The sequence below is a fragment of the Odontesthes bonariensis genome, chromosome 8 (assembly GCF_027942865.1).
Source record: "Odontesthes bonariensis isolate fOdoBon6 chromosome 8, fOdoBon6.hap1, whole genome shotgun sequence".
Lineage (NCBI taxonomy): Eukaryota > Metazoa > Chordata > Actinopteri > Atheriniformes > Atherinopsidae > Odontesthes > Odontesthes bonariensis.
Genome location: NC_134513.1, coordinates 24152136 through 24167054, shown reverse-complemented (window position 1 = coordinate 24167054; position 14919 = coordinate 24152136). Strand labels below are relative to the sequence as shown.

Sequence of the window (14919 nt, the reverse complement as noted above, 5' to 3'; positions counted from 1 at the left end):
CGTCCAACGTGGGGCTCAAACCCACGACCCTGAGATTAAGAGTCTCATGCTCTACCGACTGAGCTAGCCGGGCTATTCACATTTTATAAAACATGCCTTCCGAAAAAAAAAAGAAGAGATTAAACAAGCCAAAGTCAACTTTCAGAGATTTCGAATGACATGGGAACACATTCCTCCCTTTTCAACCTCTACCTACTCCACTCGACTGGATCCCACTCAGCTGTTAGGGTTTTCCATGAGGTAATACCACCTGGCACAAGGTGGAACATTTTTAGCACCTACTCGGTCGGGGTCGAGTTGAGTCCAGCCGAAAATGTGACATTTACAGACTGCAGGCAACTGATTGGCCAGGGAGTGATGTCACTGGATGAGTCATGAAAGCCACTCCTTAACAAGAACCCGGCAACAGCAACAGTTGGATTTGATGTATTCTGTGATCATCAACGAGGTGGATTACTAGACGCAAAGACACAGACCAAGTAGCAGGTATACCTTCGCCTTGATGTCCTAAATTGTTGTGTCATGTTTTGTCCAATAAAAGTGACATCACAGGACTTTTGGACCTCCTTGCTATAACGACCCCACCCACATTGAGGTGGTTGTGAGTAAGTACGAGTGGAAAAGAGCTTAATGTAGCAGGAGAACTGCCTCATCGCACATCAGAATTGTGTATGTTAATGGGAGGAACTGAAGGCCCGTCTTCAGAGATAAATGCCCTTTTTCACCATGGCCTGACATGGCTTTCTTCATGGTCTTCTAATAAGAAAGTAAGATTTAAGCAATAAATTAGTGTCAGGAGTGGGATTTGAACCCACACCTCCTTTTGGAGACCAGAAGTCCCTGTGCTAAGGAAGGAATAAAGCCTTGAGTCTGGCACCTTAGACCGCTCGGCCATCCTGACACCACTACTTCCCTGACTGTGTAAAATATGACAAACGTGAACAAAAATGCAAAACGCTACTCCACTTGACTATATTTGACTCAGGTTTTAGGGTTTTTCATGAGGTAGTAACAGCTGGTAGCAGCTACATTTTTAGCACCTACACGGCAGGGATTCGAGTTGAGTCCAGCCGAAAATGTGACGTCTACAGACTGCAGGCCACTGATTGGCCAGGGAGTGATGTCACTGGATGAGTAATGAAAGCCAGAGAGGGCCAGAGGCCATGGGTTGTTATTCAGATTTTCCTTCTTTTGTTTTAAAGTGAATGATCATACAAACGGGGAATACAGAAATGACATGAGCCCAAAGAAAGGTAAACGTAATGCTCTTGCACAAGTTTGAATGTTTTTTACTCATATTGTGCATTACAGGAGGTTTGTGATCATTTAAAGAGGCACCACTGAGGACGCTGTGATGGTGGTAACAGGGCTGAACTTTGACTTTAAGTGCTGGATCAAACATCTGTTGGCCGTACCTCCTCACGCCATATCCTGATCCAGGAACAAGGGCATGTGCACATGCACATGCACATGCACATGCACATGCACATGCACATGCACATGCACATGCACATGCACATGCACATGCACATGCACATGCACATGGTAAAACAAGGGCACGGATAGAAATGACCTTTTTGCCAAATTAAATACAGGTTCATTGCTTAAACTTCTCAAGCACCATGGCTGACTTCTGACAGAGCCATCTTAAATTTTATAGTATACTTCATATTTTATACATTTTGTCTTGTGGACAACTTTTCAGGCTCAAGTCTTTTCTTCATTGAGTTCCAGTGCCTGAAAGGACTCAGTTTCTCCTGACACAGTGAGGGACCTATACAGGGACACATATTTCCTTTGATCCTTATTGTTGTGACCTTTGAGTTAGAACTTATTTTCATAATTTAGCATTGACACAGTAGCAGTTTAAGTCAGAGCAGGTGTAAGAAGGCTAAATGGACAGAGATGATTTATAACTTTCCACACGTTTAGCTCATTGCACCCCACTGTGAATATAAATGTAAAAACACATTTCTAACACTTTGCATGAATCGTACAATAATGACAAGTTTGAGTTCAAGTTGTGTTGAATTGTTTAATTATTATTACATGTTTCTCAAGCTGTGGAGAGAAAACAGAAATAAATACAGTTCACAACACGAAATTCTCCTTTATCTGAATTTATACTAACATCCCTCTCCAGTTTCTTGATCTCTTTTATTTTCAGTTTCTTGTGTTCCATATCTAGTTTGCTGCTCTCTTTATTGGACAAACACATTTCTTCAAAGGCTACTTACCACTCTGAAATATTTTCCTGTGCTTTACCTTCACCTGCTGCCAGGTACGCTTTTGGCTGTTAAGATAGCTCCTGTTGAGATGTAACAGTGAAAAAATAATATGTGGGTCACACACTCACGATAATATAGTCACAAAGTATGATGATGCGTGTCGATTATTGGGTTATTAATAAAGTGAGCAGGGCCAGTATACTTGTGCTGTACATCTCATCCAGAGATAATTCAACATGCTTTATGTAAACACATTATAACACAAAGAGGAGAGCATAAATACATGAGGACAGTAAAATAAATGTCTAACAATTGAAACTTTCAGAACTTAGGCGTTTAGTCTGTCTGCAGTTGTTAGTCATGCCATTTCTTCGCTTTTTTGATCGCAGCTGTATTATCATTTCTGGTGATGACACTTTTAAAATCCTCATACAGCTCCATCAGCATTATTTATCCAGTTGCCGAAAAAATTAGAGCTGTTGTCTTGCTCTCCTTTTCTGCCATCTCCATTTTTCCACCATCCACTCGTCAGGGCTTCTTACTTTCCTCGTGCACTCACAATTAGCTAGGCTATGTAAGCCTTGCTTGGATTAGCCTCACTGAGATGCAGCTGAAATGTCTTTGTGGAGCAACTTGAGGCTTAATTGGGAGATGGTGCTAGTTCAAGCGACGATTTCTGGCTATAGCCTGGCTTTCTTTAGCTACTTTCGAGGAATACCCCCCTGGTTGTTGACCAGTGGATTTGTTGGTATACACACTCATCCCTGGGTGGGCTCGAACCACCAACCTTTCGGTTAACAGCCGAACGCGCTGGCCGATTGCGCCACAGAGACTTGCTGTAGTTGTCTGTGGGCGTGGCCTCGATCATTACCACCTCTCATCCCTTCATTAGAGTATGTGTTCGATTTATTTATGTTTTTCATAAGGTTGATATCTGCTGTGTAGGTAACAAGTAAAGTAGCACACAACAAGTAGTCAATAACTTCCTGGTCTGACTTGTTAAAGAAAGAGATTTAATGTCAAATTGTTTCCCAAGTGCCCTCATTTGGTCTCTCAGCCTTTTTGAATTTTTTCTTGTTTGTGTGTGACTTTCATAGCAATATGACAAAAAGGTTGTTTTTTTCACTTTGCTTGTGCAATTTTGACAAAAGACAGAGGAGCTTCCAGGTTGAGTCATGAATTACACTGCACTTAATAGGTCACCCTTGGAGAAATATTTTGCCAAGGAGCGTGTATAATGCGTAAGGAGAGCGTTTTGGCGGCAGAATGTTTACTTTAACTCCCGTAATACGCATAAGTCAGAACATCCCTGGGTGGGCTTGAACCACCAACCTTTCGACTAACAGCCGAGCGCGCTAACCTATTGCGCCACAGAGACTCTGCCTGGATTTTTTTGGGCAGTGGGCCTGGCTTCGAGCTTGACTGCCCCCTCATGGCGGTAGATGGAAGTGTTCTGTATTTTTACGTGATGAGACTCGAGTGAACTGCTGCTTATCTATGTCAAACTTGAACCGAAAAGTAGGAGGTGCTATACAGCAAGATTACCAGTTACAATACAATTGTAATAGCTCTCATCAAATAGCTCAGCATGATTTGGCACCTTAACTCTTGTCAACCAAATTACTTAAAGGATAACTTGTGAGTTCAGTGGGACAAGTCACCCATTACACTTATCGATTTGCTACCAAACCTACAACTGGTTGTTGACCGGTAGATTTGTTGGTACACACACTCATCCCTGGGTGGGCTCGAACCACCAACCTTTCGGTTAACAGCCGAACGCGCTGGCCGATTGCGCCACAGAGACTTGCTGTAGCTGTCTGTGGGCGTGGCCTCCATCATTACCACCTCTCATCCCTTCATTAGAGTATGTGTTCGATTTCTTTATGTTTGTCATAAGGTTGATATCTGCTGTGTAGGTAACAAGTAAAGTAGCACACAACAATTAGTCAATAACTTCCTGGTCTGACTTGTTAAAGAAAGAGATTTAATGTCAAATTTTTTCCCAAGTGCCGTCATTTTGTCTCTCAGCCTTTTTGATTTTTTTCTTGTTTGTGTGTGACTTTCATAGCAACATGACAAAAAGGTTGTTTTTTCACTTTGCATGTGCAATTTTGACAAAAGACAGAGGAGCCTCCAGGTTGAGTCATGCATTACACTGCACTTAACAGGTCACCCTTGGAGAAATATTTTGCCAAGGAGCATGTGTAATACGTAAGGAGAGCATTTCAGCGGCAGAATGTTTACTTCAACTCACGTAATACGCATGTGTCAGAACACCCCTGGGTGGGCTTGAACCACCAACCTTTCCGTTAACAGCCGAACGCGCTAACCCATTGCTCCACAGAGACTCTGCCTGGCTTTTGTTGGCAGTGGGCGTGGCTTCGAGCTTGACTGCCCCCTCATGGCGGTAGATGCAAGCGTTCTGTATTTTTATGTGATGAGACTCAAGTGAACTGCTGCTTATCTATGTCAAACTTGAACCAAAAAGTAGGAGGTGCTATACAGCAAGATTACCAGTTACAATACAATTATAATATCTCTCAAACAGCTCAGAATATCTTGGCACCTTAACTCTTCTCAACCAAATGACTTAAAGGATAACTTGTGGATACAGTGGGACAAGTCACCCATTACAGATATTGATTTGCTACCAAACCTACAACTGGTTGCTGACCTGTAGATTTGTTGGTACACACACACTCGTCCCTGGGTGGGCTCGAACCACCAACCTTTCGGTTAACAGCCGAACGCGCTGGCCTATTGCGCCACAGAGACTTGCTGTAGTTGCCTGTGGGCGTGGCCTCCATCATTACTACCTCTCATCCCTTCATTAGAGTATGTGTTCGATTTATTTATGTTTGTCATAAGGTTGATATCTGCTGTGTAGGTAACAAGTAAAGTAGCACAAAACAAGTAGTCAATAACTTCCTGCTCTGACTTGTTAAAGCTGCGGTCTGCAACTTTTTTTTAGTCATATTAGCTTGAACTGTCATGGGATTCTGGAAGTAGAATATTAAATAGTCTCTTTAGGAAAAATAACGAAATCTGTACCTCCCTCTGAAGCCTGTAATCATGCTTGCAAAAACCGAGCGCTCCCGACTGTTTTTAACCAATCAAGTTAGGGTGGAGGAATCCTACCTGTTAATCACAGCTTGTGCACACGCTGCTGAGCGTGAGTCTGCACACAGCTTGTGTGCGCTCACACTGGTGTGAACTTACGTGCTCAACCTCGTCCACAGAGGGGGAGGGGTTTGGGGGGCGATTCGGAGCTTGTTAGAGGTTCGGGGAGGGACCTGAAAGTTGTATCAGTTCGAATTTTCCGACTTTAGACTTAATTTTGAAAACCTGCCGACTGCAGCTTTAAAGAAAGAGATTTAATGTCAAATTTTTTCCCAACTGCCCTCATTTGGTCTCTCAGCCTTTTTGAATTTTGCAAGCATGTCAACCAAATGACTTAAAGGATAACTTGTGGGTTCAGTGGGACAAGTTACCCCGTGAATCTTTTGATTTGCTACCAAACATACAACTGGTTGCTGGCCAGTGGATTTTTTGGTATAAAAAATTGTCGCTGGGTGGGCTTGAACCACCAACCTTTCAGTTAACAGCCACACACGCTAAACGATTGCGCCACAGACACTCGACCTGTCTTCTGTTGGCAGTGAGCATGGCTTAGAGCCCTCATGGCGGTAGATGCAAGCGTTGTGTATTTTTGCGTGATGAGACTCGAGTGAACTGCTGCTGATCTATGTCAAACTTGAACCGAAAAGTAGGAGGTGCTATACAGCAAGATTACCAGTTACAACACAATTGTAATATCTCTCATCAAACAGCTCAGCACGCTTTGGCACTAGAGCTGGGTCAAATAGTCGACGTATTCGACTTATTCGACGTCATAAATTCGTCGACATGAATAATTTGCGTTTTATGCGTCGCTAATTTTTATTTTTTTTTGGTTGAAGTCCCCGTTCCAAACGACCTACTAGATGAACTCTCACTCCAGTCCAGTGGTGGCAGCAAATATGCACCAGAGTCGCCAATCGGTGTAGACGCCTTAGTTTAAAACGGAAGAAGAAGAATTCATAACGATGGCGGCGGGCGGCAAGCAGTAGTTGGAGCACTGAAGAGCATATAGCTAAAAAATCACGCACACGGTCTTCCAAAGTCTGGGAATTTTTCACCCTTAATGCTGCTAACAATGTGGTTGTTTGCAGACTATGCAAATTTAATTTGGCGTACCACAGCAGTACATCAGCGATGCACGAACACTTAAAACGAAAGCACCCTGGAGCTCGTCAGGATGGCAGCAAAACACCGTAAGTTCTGTTAATTTCAAGATCCTCTCTGAATAAACGCTACGTTAGACTGTTGAGTTGTTCTCTAGTTATATTCCCGGCGTAAAATTTACGTCTTTTAATTACGACTAGAACAGGTCCCATGTTTGCCTAGTTTAAAGCTGTTAGCGCTACCAGTCCCGACATGTTTCTTCTGTGTTATCTATTTGCTAACACCGGACGGTGGATTTTATACTCTGCCATTATGTAGTTCTAGTCTACCTGTTGACTGTCGAAATTCCACGATCTAGTAGCAACCAGATCCAAGTAGTAAACACGCATTACAAGTTGACAATTTAAATGACATAAATCATTTTTTAAGTTGAGCCTCTGAGATGGCTGTAGTATAGCCTACTGTTAGCTAAATGTATCATAATAACAGCAATGATGTGGACGATGCTATATTTTTGATTTGCTGCTGTGAATATTCATGTACTTTATGTTTTTTGCCTTTACAGGAGTAAGCAAAGCAGTGTGGCAGACTTTTTTCATAAAAATAACCAGGCACCTTGCACACCCCAGGAGGCTAGTGTGTACACAAACAGGATCGTCTCTATGATTGTGAAGGACATGAGGCCCCTTGCAATTGTTGAAGGTGAAGGCTTCCATGAAATGATAAACACTTTCCACTCAGGCTACACCCTTCCATCCAGGCGCCACTTCACTGACTTAATGGAGAAGAAGTATATGGTTACCATGGACAAAGTGAAAAGTGAACTAGAAAAAAAGCATTTCCAAACTATCCCTAACAACTGATGCTTGGATCATTCTGGCCACTGAGGCATATTTAGGTGTCACCTGTCATTTCATTAATGAAAATTAGGAGCTGACCTCGTTTAGCTTAACTACAATGCCGCTTGAGGAGCGCCACACTGCTGAAAATATTGCCTCTTGGGTTGAGATGGTGGCAGATAAATTTGATTTCTCCCTTCGAGATGATGTACTGGCGATTGTACATGATAACGCAGCAAATGTTGTTGCAGCTCTTCGCATCCTAGAGGAGAAACATGGGGTAGCATCACATCGCTGTGCCGGCCATACGCTTCAGTTGGTGGTAAATCATGCCTTGAAGAACAACCCCATGATCGACAGGACACTCTGGGCTGCATGGTCTCTTGTGAAGCATTTCAAGAAAAGTGAGCCGGCTAGCAGCAAGCTCAAACAGAAACAAAAACAGTGGGGTACAGCTGAGCATACCCTGCTCCAGGATGTGTCTGTAAGATGGAACAGCTCATGCTACATGGTGAGTCGCCTTTTGGAACAACGGTGGCCGGTGGTCCCAACACTTTCTGACCCAGACGTTACACAGCGTGGGAAGCAATACATGGATTTGAGGAATGATCAGTGGATCTTACTAGAGGAACTGGAGCAGGTCCTCAAGCCTTTCGAACAGGCCACTGTTTTTCTCAGTGGAGAGTCCTATGTCACAATATCTGTTTTACCTCCACTGCTGAAGGGTCTCCATAAGTCTACAAAGAAAACCACATACAAGTCTGCTTCTGTGAACTCTTTTCAGATTGCTGCAGACCAAGAGATGAAGGCAAGGTGGGAGTCTGAGTCTGCTTTCAAAGAGAATGGACAAAATGTGGCCATCATTGCTGCTGCCCTTGACCCCCGCTTTCGTAGGATGAAGTTCCTGTCACCCGAGGATGCTTTGAAGGTACAAGTACAAATTCAGGCTCTGATAATTTATATCAAAAGAGCCAAGCAACAACTGGAAACAATTGAGCAGGAGCACTTGGCCAGTCCCCAGCAAAAGAACACCTCTTTGCTGGACATTCTGCTTGGCTCTGACTCTGAGGGGAGGGCAGCACTGAGGATATTGGCCAGGAGGACAGTGGTGAGGGTGAATCTGTGAGAAATGAGGTTCTTTTGTATTTTGGGGAGAATTGCAATCCAAGGGATACTAGCCCACTTCAATGGTGGAAGGAAAATGCAGGAAGGTTCCCCAACCTGTTAGTTCTAGCCAAATCCTACTTGTCTGTGCCTGCAACCTCCACTCCATCAGAACGTCTCTTTTCAAATGCTGGACATATTGTAACCAAAAAAAGGGCAAGTCTGACGCCGGATCATGTTGACATGTTAACATTCCTCCACTCCAACCGTCAAACTATATATCTTGAATTCAACACACACACACACACACACACACACACACACCCACACACACACACACACACACACACACACATACACGAACAGTGTGAACAGGGGTCTATCATTGTACCCTGCCAAGAGTGGGCTTATGTTTCTGCTCATTTTGAAAAAACCAAAATGTAATACAAAATTTTCTTTTAAGGTGTTTAACCATAATGTTACTGAAAATATGACTTTTAATTAGTTTTAAAGGGACTGCCAAGAGGGGGCTTGGATCACTGAGCGATGTCTACCTATCAAAGAGTGGACCTCCACATACTGCAGTGGAGCTGTCTGTGCCCATTCTTTCACCTAATGAGTAGTTTGTTTACAACAATGACTTTCTTGAGTTTCTTTCAAAATTGAATAGTTTAATTTTAGTATTCGACCCTCTCCGGGTCGGGAATGAGATCCTTCCCCAAGTGGAGGAGTTCAAGTATCTCGGGGTCTTGTTCACGAGTGAGGGACGAATGGAACAGGAGATTGACAGACGGATCGGTGCGGCGTCTGCAGTGATGCGGGCTCTGCACCGGCCCGTCGTGGTGAAGAAGGAGCTGAGCCAGAAGGCGAAGCTCTCGATTTACCGGTCAATCTATGTTCCTACCCTCACCTATGGTCACGAGCTGTGGGTAGTGACCGAAAGAACGAGATCGCGAATACAAGCGGCCGAAATGAGTTTCCTCCGCAGGGTGTCTGGGCTCTCCCTTATAGATAGGGTGAGAAGCTCGGTCATCCGGGAGAGGCTCGGAGTAGAACCGCTGCTCCTCCGCATCGAGAGGAGTCAGATGAGGTGGCTCGGGCATCTGGTGAGAATGCCTCCTGGACGCCTCCCCGGTGAGGTGTTCCGGGCCCGTCCCACTGGGAGGAGGCCCCGGGGAAGACCCAGGACACGTTGGAGAGACTATGTCTCTCGGCTGGCCTGGGAACGCCTCGGGGTCCCCCCAGAAGAGCTGGAGGAAGTGGCCGGGGACAGGGACGTCTGGGTCTCTTTGCTCAAGCTGCTGCCCCCGCGACCCGATCCCCGGATCAGCGGAAGATGATGGATGGATGGATGGATGGATGGAATTTTAGTATTATCAATATTTAAACAAGTCTCTGCAATACAAATATTAAGAAAAAAAATTATGGCCACATCTGAGAATAAATAATGCTTTGCATGCAATTCAGAAGTAACATGGCAGCATACAATAATCAAGGTCTGCAGAATTAGCAACACAATTTACTTTATATAGACTTAAATGTAGATAAATTCTTCTTTCTTAATAAAGATAAGTTGCTCCTCTGTCTTTACTCATCCATGATTGCATTGCCTCTGTCATTCTTAGCAGTACAAGAGGGGACCTTCTGCAGTCTAAACTGTGGAAAAGATAAATGCTCTAGACAACACACTGTAGGTGGATATAATCTTGCATAGCTGGAATCTATCTAAGAGTTGAATTATTTTATTTTGACATGAATTACAGATCACAGATACTGTTGTCAAAAATGTTTCCTCAACATGGACAGTCTAAATGGCATATGCACTGATATTTTAATGGTGGAGTGACCTGCAGCCTTTGTCAGATCTAGCATAAAAGGATATTTAAAGCTCCATCTCATCAGTTCACCCACTCATTTAAATCTTGATGTGACTAAAGCGATCAAAACAAAAAAAAAAAGAAAAGAAAAGAGAAAAAACATGAATTAAATGTTATTCCATCTTTCCCCCATGACAAAATCTCCATCTACATTTCTACTGGTACCACTTGTTTATTTTCCTCTGCAGAGACACAGAGAAAGAAACATAAAAATGATAAAAATGACCAAACACTAAGTAATACCGTTCTGTTAGACCTTGAGAACTACTGTCAATTTATACATCTATTGACATGTTTTCTATTCTATTACCACCAATGTGTCACTCTATACCAGCAAAGAGGGGACTTGAGTCATTCTGTACAATGCAAGTGGAAATCAACTTTTCTGTTTTAGAGCACAAAGTTCAAAACAAAATTTGACATATAAAGCCCTCTGTAGAGATTGTGCTGGTTTTGACAGAGGCTGTAGGTAACTTTATCAGGGACAGCAGGACAAAAAGCTACTCTGTGGCCACATAATATTCCATATGAACCCCTGTGGGACAATCAATTTTAATGTACTTGCATCCTAAATCTATATGTATAGGAATGCATTGTATCTACTGTTCTGCATTACAGAAAAAAGGTCCACACTTGGTTTATATGGAATGACAGGGGTCCACTGTTGGCTGGTACATAATGACACAAGTTCCCATTGAGATAGCATGGAGCGACATACACACTCCAGCATGGGTGAATAAAGATGAAATTAACTAAATTGATCATTTTAAAGATAGATTTAGAATTTAAATTTAATACAAAAATAAATTTGTGTGGCTCCAGGCCATGTCAAACCCTGAGTTTAGTGAGTTTAGTTCTGAGTTGTTGTTTTTTTCTCATGACAACAATGCAGTCTGGAGTATAAAACTCCAGTAGTGTGAAAAATGAATGGACTGTAGAAATGTGTGTTGCAGTGGTTTAACATAGGTCTTTGTGATCTTAATTCACCCTCCAGGTGAATAATCTGTATCTCAGACAAACTGATGACCCTCTGTTCCTCCTATATTTTCCTATACATGTTAAATTGCTGTGCCAATACCTTGATGTCAGTAACTTTTTGATGGTTGACACACTGTATCTACAATAATGACATTACCGGTGCTACTTTAGAACAAATGTTTGTATTAAGTTTAGATGAATATCTGCTTATTAGAATTACCAGTTTTGCTAATGTCTTCTTTATACACTGATGCTGGAGTGTGCATGTCGCTCCATCCTGTCTCAGTGGGAACTTGTGTCATTATGTACCAGCCAACAATGGACCCCTGTCATTCCATACAAACGAAGTGTGGACCTTTTTTATGCAATGCAAATCAACAAATAATTCCTAGAATTACAGATTAGCAACAAGGTTTATTGTAAATTTGATTGAAACCCTGTTTTAAATTTTTTTTAGCATTTCATCAAATCAAAAGAAATGATCTTAATGTTAGGGTGAATTTGCAGAATGGCTTAGATGATCTTTTCTAAAATGGGTACAAAAAATGTATGAATGAATGAATGAATATTTTATTTTCATGTCGTGCCACTATTGTGGCCCACCTCATATGGGATTACAAGACACATTTACTAAGAACATCAAAAACTGGATAATCCTTCCTGTTGCCCATACCTGCCAAAAGAGGTACATAAAATTTTATTTATGAGGTACAGTACAGGAGGGCCCGTTGCTTCCCTCATGACCAGGACACTTGTAGATATTGTAGTTGTTGTTTTTGATCACCAGTTACATGTATTTGGATGTGATGATGAAGAACTAAGTATATTATTTTTATATTATAAAGAACACTGTTGTTTGTGACATAAGAAGAGTTTTGTGGGCCGCTTCAGAATTTTTTTAGTTTTTTAGTTTTGTGTACCACTTCAGATACAGATTTCCCCTCACAGGAGTGTGCATATTTTCTTGCAGGCAGGAAGCCTCTTATTTCTATCCTTCTGATTGTTCTTATTTGTTTCATTTTACTGCATTGTTATATCTAGACAGTCGTTATTATTTCTTATAACTTTTGTTTAGAGCCAGTCAGGTTTCAGTAACAGTCAGACTCTGCCCCCAAGTTGACTTAAGGGCGGATTATAGTTCTGCATCTATCGTCTTGACGTGTTGCTTTGCTCTGGTCGCGAACCACTTTTCATGTTATGGTTCTGTAACCTCGGTCTGGAATTTCTCGGGACGCACAGCAGTTTCCCCTCGCGAGAATTTCGGTGGGCGGTGACGAGAACTTCGGCGGCGCCGGCGGAAGTGTTTATCTTTCAAAAAAAAAAAAAGTGTATGCAAGATATGGATCTGAAGTTGCTCGACATCGAAGAAGAACAGCTTCTTTTATTGGAGTTGGCGAAAATGCAAAGGAGGAAGCCACACAGACAACCGGAAAGGCACACCGAGGACCAATCACAGCCGCTTTTGTCTGCGCACTTCCGTTGGTGGTCTGCGTGCGTCTGTCGCGTAGTCAGGATTTTTTTGAGGTGCACGAGAACACGCGCAGAGCCTCTTACTTAACATTTTGTTGCAGCTGAAGAGGAGTCCAGCGACTCAGACGCAGATGTCCAATCTGAGGGGACTGCTACCAGAAATCAAAAAGGTAAATTTTTCCACTATATGAGCTGTAGTAATGGTAAAGAAAAATCTGGCCACTAAACACAGTGTTTTTAAATTATTAAATTATTATCATTATTATTATTAACTATTAATTATTATTGTTAAATCACTTGAATCTCATGTAAACATTTTAGTGCTATGTGTTTAGAGGTTAGAGGGTTAATCGTTTGTCGTTACCCCATGTATACTACACGATGCGAGACGCACGATTGAGCCAAAACTTGGTCCGATCTCCAAAATAGTCGCACGAGTGAAAGTCTTGTCTACATCGGGCCAAAAATAGCACAGTGCATGCCCAGCTTTAGGAGGCCAGTGCCTTATCCACGTGACTATTCAAAATAAAAAACACAACTTAAAGAAATCGGGTAAACGATCCTCTTATCCATTTAACAAAAGTGAAAGATTTCAGTCTTTTGACACAATAATTCTTATTTTTTACTTATATCAGAAAAGTGGACTTTGGAGAACACTCGTGAGCACACAAAACTAGTTTTAAATAAGAGTGTGTAGAAAGGTTTTCAGAGTTGGTCAAGTGTCAACTGTGATGCTATGAGTGTTACATCATCTTTTCCAGGTTTTTTAATGAGAGATGTTGAGTTTGATTTGAAAATGTACACATAGCAGAGGATGGTTTTGGTCCATTGACCTCTGGGTTATGGGCCCAGCACGCTTCCGCTGCGCCACTCTGCTACACACCTCTGATGGGATTTTCGGCTCTTTTTCGAAATGCGGCTCTAATGGCTCTTCTTACTGTGGAGAGCCGGCTCTTTCGGCTCCCAAACGGCTCCCCATATATATATTTTACATTATTAATTAATTAATAGCTTAAACCTAATTTTATAACATTTTGTTTCATTATTGACATTGTTAAGCACTTATGATGAGTAAAAATGCTGCATAACAGTGCTTTATAAATACATTTTTTATTATAACCAATTAAATTACCACAAAATAGCACCACTTCCACAAAAATAACTTAAAATAAATTAAACAGTTATAAATACAAACACCCACCACAATACCAAAACGTATCAAAGCAGCTTCATAACAAAAAAGGTGCCACAATACAAATATCAAATACAGTTCTATTCAATTAAAGTATAAAACTATGAAGGATAAAAAAGACCATGTGAACAACACCAGTTTTGAACTACTAGGCCTAGAGATGGAGAACTCACTGTATTACAAATACTCACCACAGTACGAAAAAGTATTAAAGCAGCTTCATAACAAAAAGGCACCATAATACAAGTATCACTTTCAGTGCTATTAAATTAAAGTATAAAACTATGAAGGATAAAAAACATGTGAACAACACAAGTTTTGAACCACTAGAGATGAAGAACTCATTGTATTAAATACAAATACCCACCACAGTACGAAAAAGTATAAAAGCAGCCCCGTCACCTTATTAATTGAAAGCTGCGTGTGATTAGTCAGATGCAGACCCGGCGGCAGAGACTAGCTATTGGACGGGCATTTAAATGAGTAGGGGGGGCCCCCTAGCGGGGGGTCTGGGGGTCCTCCCCCAGAAAATTTGGTATTTCTTAGATGCAATTTTCTGCATTTTAACCGAATTGTGGGCCCCGTTTCAGCCCAATAAGGAACTGTCCTTTTGTTACTAAATACGTGACGATTCCATTATTTCAAGGGACGGTTGGCAACTCGTTTAGGCAGCCCTGGCAAACACATCACGCTTCCTTTAAAGTAGGCATTCGGAGACATCTCGAATAGCCTGCACAGTTTAATCCACTCTGTATAATCATCGGTGCATAAATTGAACGCAAAGCCCAGATCACGTTTGCCCCTTTCTAGTCGCCATTAATACTAATATACACACAACGAGCAAACAGGAGCGCAACAACAACAGCAACGCCCACGCACGGCCACAGTGAATTCAGACTGGCGTTGAGCCAACATCAGAACGCATTTGAACATGTAGTTCAGGGTCGGACTGGGAAAAAAAAAAATCGGCCCTGGCTATTTTCCCCGGGACCAGCCCCCCCTCA

General features: G+C 42.1%; 5 non-coding genes across 5 annotated transcripts; all 5 read right to left on the bottom strand.

The window, feature by feature from the left end:
• trnak-cuu (transfer RNA lysine (anticodon CUU)) lies at nt 1–73 on the bottom strand. The gene has a single exon. It is a non-coding gene; the product is annotated as a tRNA-Lys (tRNA).
• Nucleotides 74–790: 717 nt separating this feature from the next.
• On the bottom strand, nt 791–901 carry trnal-caa (transfer RNA leucine (anticodon CAA)). Its single transcript has 2 exons — nt 864–901; nt 791–836 (listed from the first exon to the last, which is right to left on the bottom strand). It is a non-coding gene; the product is annotated as a tRNA-Leu (tRNA).
• Nucleotides 902–2987: 2086 nt separating this feature from the next.
• On the bottom strand, nt 2988–3061 carry trnan-guu (transfer RNA asparagine (anticodon GUU)). Its single transcript has one exon. It is a non-coding gene; the product is annotated as a tRNA-Asn (tRNA).
• Nucleotides 3062–3961: 900 nt separating this feature from the next.
• trnan-guu (transfer RNA asparagine (anticodon GUU)) lies at nt 3962–4035 on the bottom strand. The gene has a single exon. It is a non-coding gene; the product is annotated as a tRNA-Asn (tRNA).
• Nucleotides 4036–4932: 897 nt separating this feature from the next.
• Nucleotides 4933–5006, bottom strand: trnan-guu (transfer RNA asparagine (anticodon GUU)). Its single transcript has one exon. It is a non-coding gene; the product is annotated as a tRNA-Asn (tRNA).
• Between the last annotated feature and the right edge of the window lie 9913 nt (nt 5007–14919).